This window comes from Gymnodraco acuticeps, unplaced genomic scaffold (assembly GCF_902827175.1).
Source record: "Gymnodraco acuticeps unplaced genomic scaffold, fGymAcu1.1, whole genome shotgun sequence".
Classification (NCBI taxonomy): domain Eukaryota; kingdom Metazoa; phylum Chordata; class Actinopteri; order Perciformes; family Bathydraconidae; genus Gymnodraco; species Gymnodraco acuticeps.
Genome location: NW_022990441.1, coordinates 3116154 through 3126164, shown reverse-complemented (window position 1 = coordinate 3126164; position 10011 = coordinate 3116154). Strand labels below are relative to the sequence as shown.

At 38.9% G+C, this 10011-nt stretch overlaps 1 long non-coding RNA gene and 2 other non-coding genes across 3 annotated transcripts; all 3 read right to left on the bottom strand.

Moving 5' to 3' along the window:
* Positions 1-915: 915 nt before the first annotated feature.
* Positions 916-3289, bottom strand: LOC117552300. Its single transcript, XR_004569921.1, has 5 exons — positions 3131-3289; positions 2733-2804; positions 2427-2487; positions 1478-1585; positions 916-1138 (listed from the first exon to the last, which is right to left on the bottom strand). It is a non-coding gene; the product is annotated as an uncharacterized LOC117552300 (long non-coding RNA).
* LOC117552306 lies at positions 1301-1434 on the bottom strand. The gene has a single exon (XR_004569924.1). It is a non-coding gene; the product is annotated as a small nucleolar RNA SNORA15 (small nucleolar RNA).
* LOC117552305 lies at positions 2252-2392 on the bottom strand. Its single transcript, XR_004569923.1, has one exon. It is a non-coding gene; the product is annotated as a small nucleolar RNA SNORA15 (small nucleolar RNA).
* Positions 3290-10011: the final 6722 nt, after the last annotated feature.

Genomic DNA, 10011 nt, shown 5'->3' with positions numbered 1-10011 from the left:
AGAAGCATTCCTGGAGGCTGCCGACGCACTTTTTGGGGACTGTAAAAATAACAGTAGCATTTCAACAGGTTGACATAAAAACTCAAGTTAGATACCGTTATTTATCAACTGTAATTTTTAGTTTGAACTTATTCATTATAATTATTGTACAAAATGGTATAAGAATGCAAACTTTTGATTATAGTCTATTATCAATTTAGGTTAAGAAACTAGTGTTGCTTGCATCCTATTAAAGGCATTTCTTTTTATACTCTATTGAAATGCAACAACGGGTTTGATTCTATGAATTGTGTCTTTTTTTTTATTGCACTTTGGCAGTAGGTTCCTGTGTAGCTTCAGATCCAAGTTGTCTTATTAGTAAGCCTAATTTATACTTTTGTAGCAACACTATTTTTATATCATGGCAAAGAAAGGGTTCAGTGTCTTTTTTTTTTTCTGTGTCATATGTGGCAGCACTGTTCAATGTTTCTTGAAAACATTACCCACTGTAGTGACGTGTGAATAAACTCCAACTCTGTATCAACAACACTGTTGTGTAACTTCAGTTAAATACTTGTGTGTGTAGATTAGAAAGAGGTAAGATAAAGGATCTGCAGTATTAATCGTACAAAGGTCAGTTTTATACAAGTAGAAGTGTGTATTTACCTGGTAGTATAGGCTGTCAGTAATGGCTACACCTCTATTTGGACTGGTAGATCTCGGCAGACTGGCAACTTTAAAAGTAGCTATCGGTTCAAAAAAGGTTGGGCACCCCTGCGCTACAGAGTGTACTTTTAGTGTTTTTAACTCTGCAGACCGTTTACATGCATAAAAACCTTCATAACACAGAAGGGGGCGGGTAATAACCAGAAAAGCATGACATGGGACCTTTAAGATACCTGCATTGTATTTTGAACAAGGACTCCAGGACAAATGTTGACAGGTTATACACAAGACCAGTTTATTATAAAAACAGAAAAGTGACATGCATGGTAAATGGACTGTATCCATTTTGAATCAAGTCTTTACAAAGTCACACATTCACTGTTTCAGGATACATCGACTGCACAGAGCTGGGATCAAACTGACAACCTTTAGATTGTAAGACAACTTCAGTCACGATTGTGCTCGCTTTTAGCACGACTTTTTCCTTGTGAAGCTGTGGGTAGTAGGAAACAAAACCATTCAGAAATATATCGATCACAGCATGAAATTATAAATATTTGACTGGTTGTTGTGCAGAATTAAAATAGAAAATCAAATATCAGAAAATAACTAACATGAAAATTGGCAGAGCAGAAACTAGTATTTCAAAGAGTATAATTGTACCGTTTCCTGCACAGCTGGATGAGGCCGAGAAGCACTCACCCAGTTATTAGGCAGAAATCAGAAATACTTTTGCATGGTGTCTGACTGTAGCCAACACAGAACAGCTGGAACAGAATTCGTCCATGCCTCAGTGTGACTTTTATTTATACTTTGTCGTTACATAACATACCATCATCAGGCCTTCACAGTCCGGACATCAGCCATGTTTCATTGGGCTGGTGTGTGGTGATCAGCTGCGTGCATTACTCCACTCCTCCACAAACACACCTTCGAAATGCTGGAAGAGGAACCATTTTTTTTTAATTGTGTATTTGACATCAATATCAGTAAGTTTCTCTGAATATTAACTATACCCCCTAGCTCTGTAAATAACTAAGTTATACCTACGATTGCTACAGAGAGTAGTGCTCATGTAATTTATCAAATAAAATTAAAAAACACATTCCAGAAACAGCTTCATAAAATGCAAAAATGATATCTATTTTTTAATTATTTTTTAAGAGGACTTGATTTGTTGCAGACTCCATTATAGGTGGTGTAGGTCATTTTAGAGAAACCAGCTCGAGTGTGCTAGAATTTGAAAATACACAGCCGAACAAAATCTGCCACTTAATTACAGAGCCCTCCTCCAACACACACGAACGAGCACATGACCAATGAGGGGACAAGATAAGTTTGTGCACAGATGGAAGGCTGACAGGCAGGTAGGCCATCCAGTTTTTTTAGCCGGGCCGGCTAAAATGATTGGTTGTGCTTTTTACAGAACCACGGCTTCCACAGATGACATTTTTGTCAAAGCACTTAAGATATTCATTGCTATCGGGATGTTAAGAGCATTCCATGGAATATAACAATAAGTGTATCTCCAGCCGGTTTCTCAAACTTACCTACCCCATCTTTAATAGAATGATATCGAAATTCTCACATTTTAATATCTATATGTTTCTGTATTCACTCTGACATTAGAATAAGCGCCATATTTAGCATTCTTATCCTGTTGTTAAGTCAGTGTGTGAAAACAATACTTTCGCATGGTGTCTGACTGCATTTACTATTTAAAGAGTAAAACAGAATTCGTCCATGCTTTCAACTCAAATGTATTCATAGGAACAAGTTACCTGTGCAGGTCTCTGCTCTTGGTGACATACGGATCAACAATCCCATCTTCAGACAAGGCATCTGTAGGAAAACACACATTCTCAGTAAGCTCAGAGAAATTGATCCTGTAAAAATGTAATTCAACGTGCTACATGTCTTCAAACTATCTTTTGTGTAAAGCCCATAAGAAATTCACAAAATACTTGAATTCAAATTATATACAATATATGGTCTTGCTGTGTTATTTGGCTGTCTTCATATGGTACACTTGACCAGTGTATAAACAAAACAAAAAACTGTAGGCCTATACATCTGCTCCTCCTCACCTCTGCCGCATGGTGTTTAAGGCATGGCCTCCTATATGGTGACTCAGCTCAGGCCTTCTCCTCCCATGGATCCTGTGAAACGATTACACAAAAAACCTTTTAATGTTCAACCTTCCATCAACATGTTTTATACACAACAAAGTGTGTTCTCTAAATGTAATATGCACGTTTGAAACATAATAACGACATAACAACTCTCTGGACCCATCTTTCACAATAAGGCTTAATATTTTTCCGAATGAGTATCGTAGTGTTAAGAGTATTTTACGTTGCTAAAATCGAAATATACAACTTTTCCCTGCAGACATCCAGGTGCAATCCACGTGGTTATCCTTAGCCCACATGCTTTCCACATGGTCAGCCAAAACACTTTACCAGAATAAGATGGATAGAATTACCTGTGCAGAGTTGCATCTTCTCTTTGATATTCTTCCATCTACACCCTTGTTCAACTTGTAAGTAACCCAAGAAGATAGAGAGCGACATCTCAGGTTCACAAGAGTCGCCGAGCTGCCGAGCTGCCGAGCTGCCGAGCTGCCGAGCTGCCAGGCTGCCACTGGTGCTGCGGCTGGTTTTCTTCGTCTTTTCCTTCCAGCATGTTTGCGGTTTGGGCTTTATAACAACAGCACAGCTCATTACCGCCCCGTCTGGACTGGAGGGTGAACTGGGAACCACAGTCTGTTAAAACCTCTGGTTAAAACCATAATAACACCGTGTAAAACGCATACAGTCTATGGTTAAAACTAGAAAAGAGTTATGAGCCTGATGCCCCCCAGGATGGCCCCTTTGCTTTTAGGATAACTTTATACATGTTCTATGGTTTCCTGCGGGTAGTAATCATATAAACCATCAATATGTTTAATCCTTTTTTTTTAACCAGAGTTGTTTAAACAATAGACTCTACATAATATATTTTTCTTTTTTTTCCAACTTTTATGTAATTTTCAGTCATCTTCACAAGATGACACAAACATACAGATACCCTAAACAAGTATCAAATATAAAAATACAATATCTTCTTTAAAATGACCTTTACCAGGTGCTCGGTTAATTTTACAGTCATTTAATCTATACTCTGTGAGTTGAAAGCAAAAAAAGTGTTGGACAGCGACATGTTGCAGTACAACTTTTGTGAGTCATAAAGGCATGCACCCTCATGAGTAAGCTACGCTTAATCTCCTAATAATTTAAACGTTTTTAAAAGGATGTGTGCTGTAGATATCTTATTCACCAGGAGTCCGCTGCGGCTACTTGGCTGACACCCAGGCTCTGAGTCAATGAGGCGTTATAAATCAGGCCTGAATCGGTTACTATGGGGTCGACCCCCGTATAAGTTCAAGTTCTTTATGCACAACTATTGCATACAAGCAGATTTTTGTCAATGAAACAATGTAAATTAAATATGTATAACAAATAAAGGGGATCAGGCAAAAACATACTGGCAAATTAAGTAAGCACATTAACTACAGTAGGCCTACTATCTTTCTAAAAAGGTCAAATTTCACTTGTTTTGCATCAATCTTGATACAGGGTACTTATTATATGTTATAGTTTGGATTCCTAAAGTTTTTAGTCTACTATCCCATCATTTAAGGGTGGTTAGATTCTGTGTCTTTACGATCATAAACGATGTGTTGGATGTGCACCTAGGATAAGTAATAAGGGAGCTAGGAGTGATTTTCGGTGCAGTATTAGGTTAGCATTTTTCGCTCTGGGCTAATTCAGAGGGTCAGTGTTGGCATTGTGTGTTTTTTTTGAAGAAAAAAAATGAAAAAGATCAGTTAAATGAGTTTTTTCCCGTTATATGGATATAAAATATCCATAGTTTATTAAATATTAAGGTTCCTTAGATGTTGTTTCCTGCAAATCACGCGATTTCGGCCCTGGTACCGGGTCCGTGGGGCTTAAGAGGTTTTATGCCAATTCTTGACTACATTTCAGAGAGGAAATTGTAGGTAACTTTTTACTCCACCACATTTATCTCACAGCATTCAATAGATAACAAATAACAACGCGTTGTAACAATTAACAAGTAAAGGGCCTAATTCTTTCACACACACATACGGGTATTGGGCCGAGGGCGACACCGTACTTCCGGTATCCGCCGTTTTACACGAGGTGCAAGCAGGCCAAGGGTTTAGCCGTACACCGTCTAGGTGTTGCTAAGCTTCCTGTACTGAATATCATAGTCTATTGCCTTAATCAATATATAGTCAACTCTAAAATACCACATATATGCAATGGCATGATAATATTATTGTGACAAGTGGGGTATTCACCTGGTGTTTCCAGAAATTAGACGTAGATGCAGCCAAAATCGACGCAGTCTGTAAGGGCAATCCGACAACCCACACAGCTCTAGTTTACGCTGGTAACGACCTAGAGCACACCCCTCAAGTCCAGAGATGTAATCCGAAGACATGCAGCGATTTCTTCGGTCGTTAATTCAGAAAAAAAAACTAGTGCGCTCTGCCTGGCTATGTTAGCTAGCTGTTTATATTTGCACTTCCAGGATATTTGCACCTCCATGAAAATGGCGTATGCTATTTATATGGAGAGGCGAAGTCACGCCCATCTACTTCCGGACCATGGGACCCCGGAAGCGAAAAATTTACATTGAATTCAATGGAGAGAGAACACATATCTTTTGATCCCGTTTGAATTGTGCCACGAACTACACATATGATGTTTGTCCATCTTAAACAATCATTTCCAGGTCAAAAAAGTCACATTTTGTCGTAAAACTGTTGAAATATAAGACTATGAAAAATACGCTACTACAAAGACTACAAATCCCAAATCCCATTCTGGGTCGCGTAAGTGATGTCACAGGCATGCTCGGTGATTTATAATAAGACTCGTAATTAAAGCGAAGAAGAAGAAGATCTCATAACTGATTTATTCCCTCCAATAAATTATAGATCGCTAAAAATAAATTCACTTTTACAAGATGCCTGTGTGCTTTGTACCAGGTTGTAGTCATAAAAGTGATCATACCACTTGCTCCTTCTATCGATTCCCGTCTGATGAAAGGACCAGGAGTCGCTGGATCAGACATATCAGGTAATATCATAGGTAATATACATGTTGTGCATGTTCATGTGCATAGTCAAGTTAGCTACCTAGCTAGTAGCGACGAGTAGCGAGCACGTTAGTTAGCATTACATTACTTAGCCTTGTCATTTTTAGTAGCCTTACCATTAAGTTATTATTTTATTACATGAAGTAAACCAAAATGTTAAACAGTAACCAAACATGATGGTAAGTATTTCGTGAAACATTTGAAGAGTAGCCTACTGCGCCCTCCACCGGGTGCTAAGGAAGCAGTTCAGGGAGAGTCGAAGGCAGGCAGGGAGCTTTGCATGACATTCTTCTGGACGTGTTTCATTGTGATGACAGTCTGTTTGTTGGAAAGACAGTCGTTGTGTGCTTATTGAGAGAAAATTGTTAGAAGAGATAATTATTCAAAGTGTTGTTACTTTAAAGTGTTGTTACTGACCTTTTTCTCTTTTATTTTCTTTACCTCACCTGTAACTGCTGAGACGTTGAGGAACATGCACACTGACCTGCTCTGGCAACCTGATTTCCACTGTACGTAATAGTATTTGGTTATGGTATATTATTTATATACATCAAAGGCACAATGCACCCCCCAGAGACACACATGTATTGAGTGTGATATTTTGCATAGGTCATGTGAAATCATCTTTACATACTAGAAAACTGTAGGAGCGGCAACTTGTTTTGAAATTGAATTTTTAATATCCGATAATAAAGTTGATCTGTTTTCTTTATTCTTCTCTCTTCCCAGCTCCATCCATCACCATTCTCTGTTCCTGCAGGTCCTGCTTGCTAATCAATGCTCATATTTTTTTACACAATTACAAATAAAGTCATTGTATTGTATGACATGAAGTTGTGCTTCATTCGGAGTCAATAATAAATTCATTCTGCCTTCAACTGCGCAATGATTGTGGACTGCACCGACATCCATAGCTGCCCCCCAGTAAGATGAACCAAGCAAAGAGGGTCACCATCATGCCCAAAGACATCCAGCTGGCCCGCCGCATCCGCGGAGAGAGGGCTTAGACTGACCTGAGACCAGCACACCCAAACACACGGCTCTTTTAAGAGCCACCTACATTTTCAAAGAGTTGCAATCCTACGTTATTATAATGATTAAACTGGTTCATGTATCACTTAGTTTACTGAACCGTGATGAATGAAAGTGAAATGAGTGAGGTAGTGGTTTACTGAAGTTACAAAGACATTAATATATGAGTAACAGGTCAGTGTAAACACAAGCTTCTGTCAATTATGGATCATTCAAACTATTTATATAAAAATATGTAAGTTCTAAAACAAGTATTCGGTATATTCCTTGATAGCTTTTGGAGAAGGTTGTTTTTAAGTTTACTAAAATCTATCGTTTCAACTGTTTCACTTTATAAAAAGGGAACAGGTGAGTAGAGCATCATTGAGTTTCTTATTCTGTCAGTAAATTATCCAAATGAATGTTTTTCATTATTTTAGTCAACCATAAACAAATTGATTGTACCTTTTAATGATGACCTTACATGGTCGGCAAAGTTAAATTAACTTCAGAAAATCAAATCTGTTCTGAGAAAAAACTAATAAATGTTTAAAGATAGGAACTTGCCATCCCACTGAAAAACAGTCCGTAGAGATTTAAAGGCATAGTTGTAGTTCAATCCAACGTTTCATTTGACAACAGTCAACTATTTTCATAAAGAATATATATATTTTTCAAAGTCAACTTTATTGTCAATCTTACTCAGTTTGAGAGATCAAAAAGATGTTTAAATAAAATTATACAATTTACAGATATGTATACAAATATATATATCCTATATACACCATCATGTATAATGATGGTGTATGATGTAGAAGGAAGTGTGTTAGATAACAAGTAAATATAGAGTTACATACAGATCCATGTTACAGCAAAAGATGGAATAACTCAGAAGCACGCAGTATAATAATAATTACATGCAACAATTAAATAACTGCTCAGCATCTCCACCACAATCCCAATCTGCTGTGTCCTGTTTTCCTCCCCCCTGCATAACACCCCATCACACATACGAAACACAACGCAGAGTCCGAGGGTGTTAAGAGTATGTTTATTGAAATGTCCTCCTCTCTACTGGCCAACACAGGGAGCATATGCTGGGTGTAGAATTGTTCCAGGAGGAGGAGATTTCCATGCCATGCAGGGTCTTTGGGGATGGGGATGATGATCGCCTCCTTCGTGGTCCACACAACAAAGTAGCAGAGACTCCGGTCTGTGATATGCAGCTGCCCTTGGACCTGATGCCAGTATGGGTGATTCTCCTTGAGAATATATGACCCACCCTCCTCACGGAGACAGAAGGATGGTAACTGGACTGCCTCCGCGATGGTCATGTTCCTCTGGCTGTGTGGACACTTCACCTCCAGCAGGGCAGATGGCTGCACAAGTCCATCGGGTGATGCTCCCAAAACACCCGACTCACTCACAAAGAGACCAGACTCGATTCGAACACTGTCACTTGATAGGCCTCCACAAAAGCCTCCACAAAAGCCTTCACCCTTTCGGCTTCGTTTACAACCCCCCAGTTGACAGTTGGCGATGTCTCTGGCCAGTGGGTTGTATGTCTCCTCTCGCTGTTGGTAAAGTTGAGACACCGGCTGGACTACTTTTTAAGTGCCAGGCTTCCTCCACTGGCACTCAACATCTGTGGAGCTGATCTGCCACATGGCAAATATTGCCAATGCTGCAGCGTGGCTGCATTTGTACATCTCCTGTGCACAATCACAGACAGCGCTCTGCATCGCGCCATCGTCTCCCATGCAGATCTGTAAAAATAAAGTAAATACCATTTGTTAGCATGCTATAATAGATTGAATGAGCAATAATACAAGGATGGTCCGGATCTGGGGGTGGGAGGGTTTATTTTTCCATAGTTTTGTCCTCTTGTCTGTTGTTATTGTTTGTTTTTTCTGTATTTTTTGTAATTTGTGTTGTATTGGTTGTGATTGTACATTGTATTTTTCTAAATGTGTATGAATACATTTTTGAAAAACATTTGATCAACAATAAAAAAGGATTCGGTCAGGATCTAGACTCAGTGTGTAGTTTATTAATTAATCAATGCTCTCTACATTAGGAAAACACATACCAGTGTACCAGAGGGAGTCACACACAGCTGTGCCTAGATAACCAAAATCCTTGAATCTACACACAGCAAATAAAGTCAAATGACACAACGAGAAAAAGGAGATCACACATACAGTATAATCGATATAAAACTGGCCGCTTCAATCTGAAGAGCAACTAAAACAAAACACGGGAGTGTACCTTGTTCTTGTGAACACTAATGTTATCCACAGCATACACAGAGACCACGAAGTTCTTAAGGAGAAAACTAGTTGCTAAAACAAAACACGTTAGTGTACCTTGTTAGCTAATGTTAGCTAGCTGACATTAACGTTAAACATTGCACTCATATTACTCACCGAAACCTTGTAAAGCCGGTCCCGCATGCTGGCTCTTGCAGAACCGACTAACTCCCCTTTCATATAGGTACAGCTCTCAACTTGCCCAGACTTGTAGTGATTTTCACCTCGTAAAATAATTGTATTCTCATTCTGAAAGAATGTGGTGAAATGTGCTAACGTGACGGCCATCTTTATGTTGGTGACGCGTATTGTGCGAGACTAGAGACCTGTAGTTCACTGAGCGGTTTCACACAAAAAAATGTGTAACTTCACAGTTTTACGACACATTTTTATTTTTTTGACTTGCAAAATGTTCTATTAAATTGACAAACATCATATGTGTCATTCGTGGCACAATTCAAACGGGATCAAAAGATAACCTTTCTCTCTCCATTGACTTCAATGTATAATTTTCCGCTTCCGGGGTCCCATGGAGGCTTTCGGAAGGGGAGGGACTTCGCCTATATGGCGCGTGTTGCATTGTGGGTAGCTCGTGACGTCACTGTGTGAAAGATTAGGCTAATAGCCTACATGTGTCTCCAAAGGACAAACCCTTACTTATGGAAGGCCTACTAATTTACTAAACATATTTCCCTTTTTCTTAAGTCATGTTTTGAATCCAGGACTTTAACTTGTAAAAAAGTGTTTCTATACTGGTATTAGTTAGTACTTAATAGATGTATCTTCCACCCATTAGATGTCATGTCACTACACACAGTGACATGCACACTTTTCACTGTGTTTATCAAATGAGTCGTCAGTTGACCGTTGCTGTCGT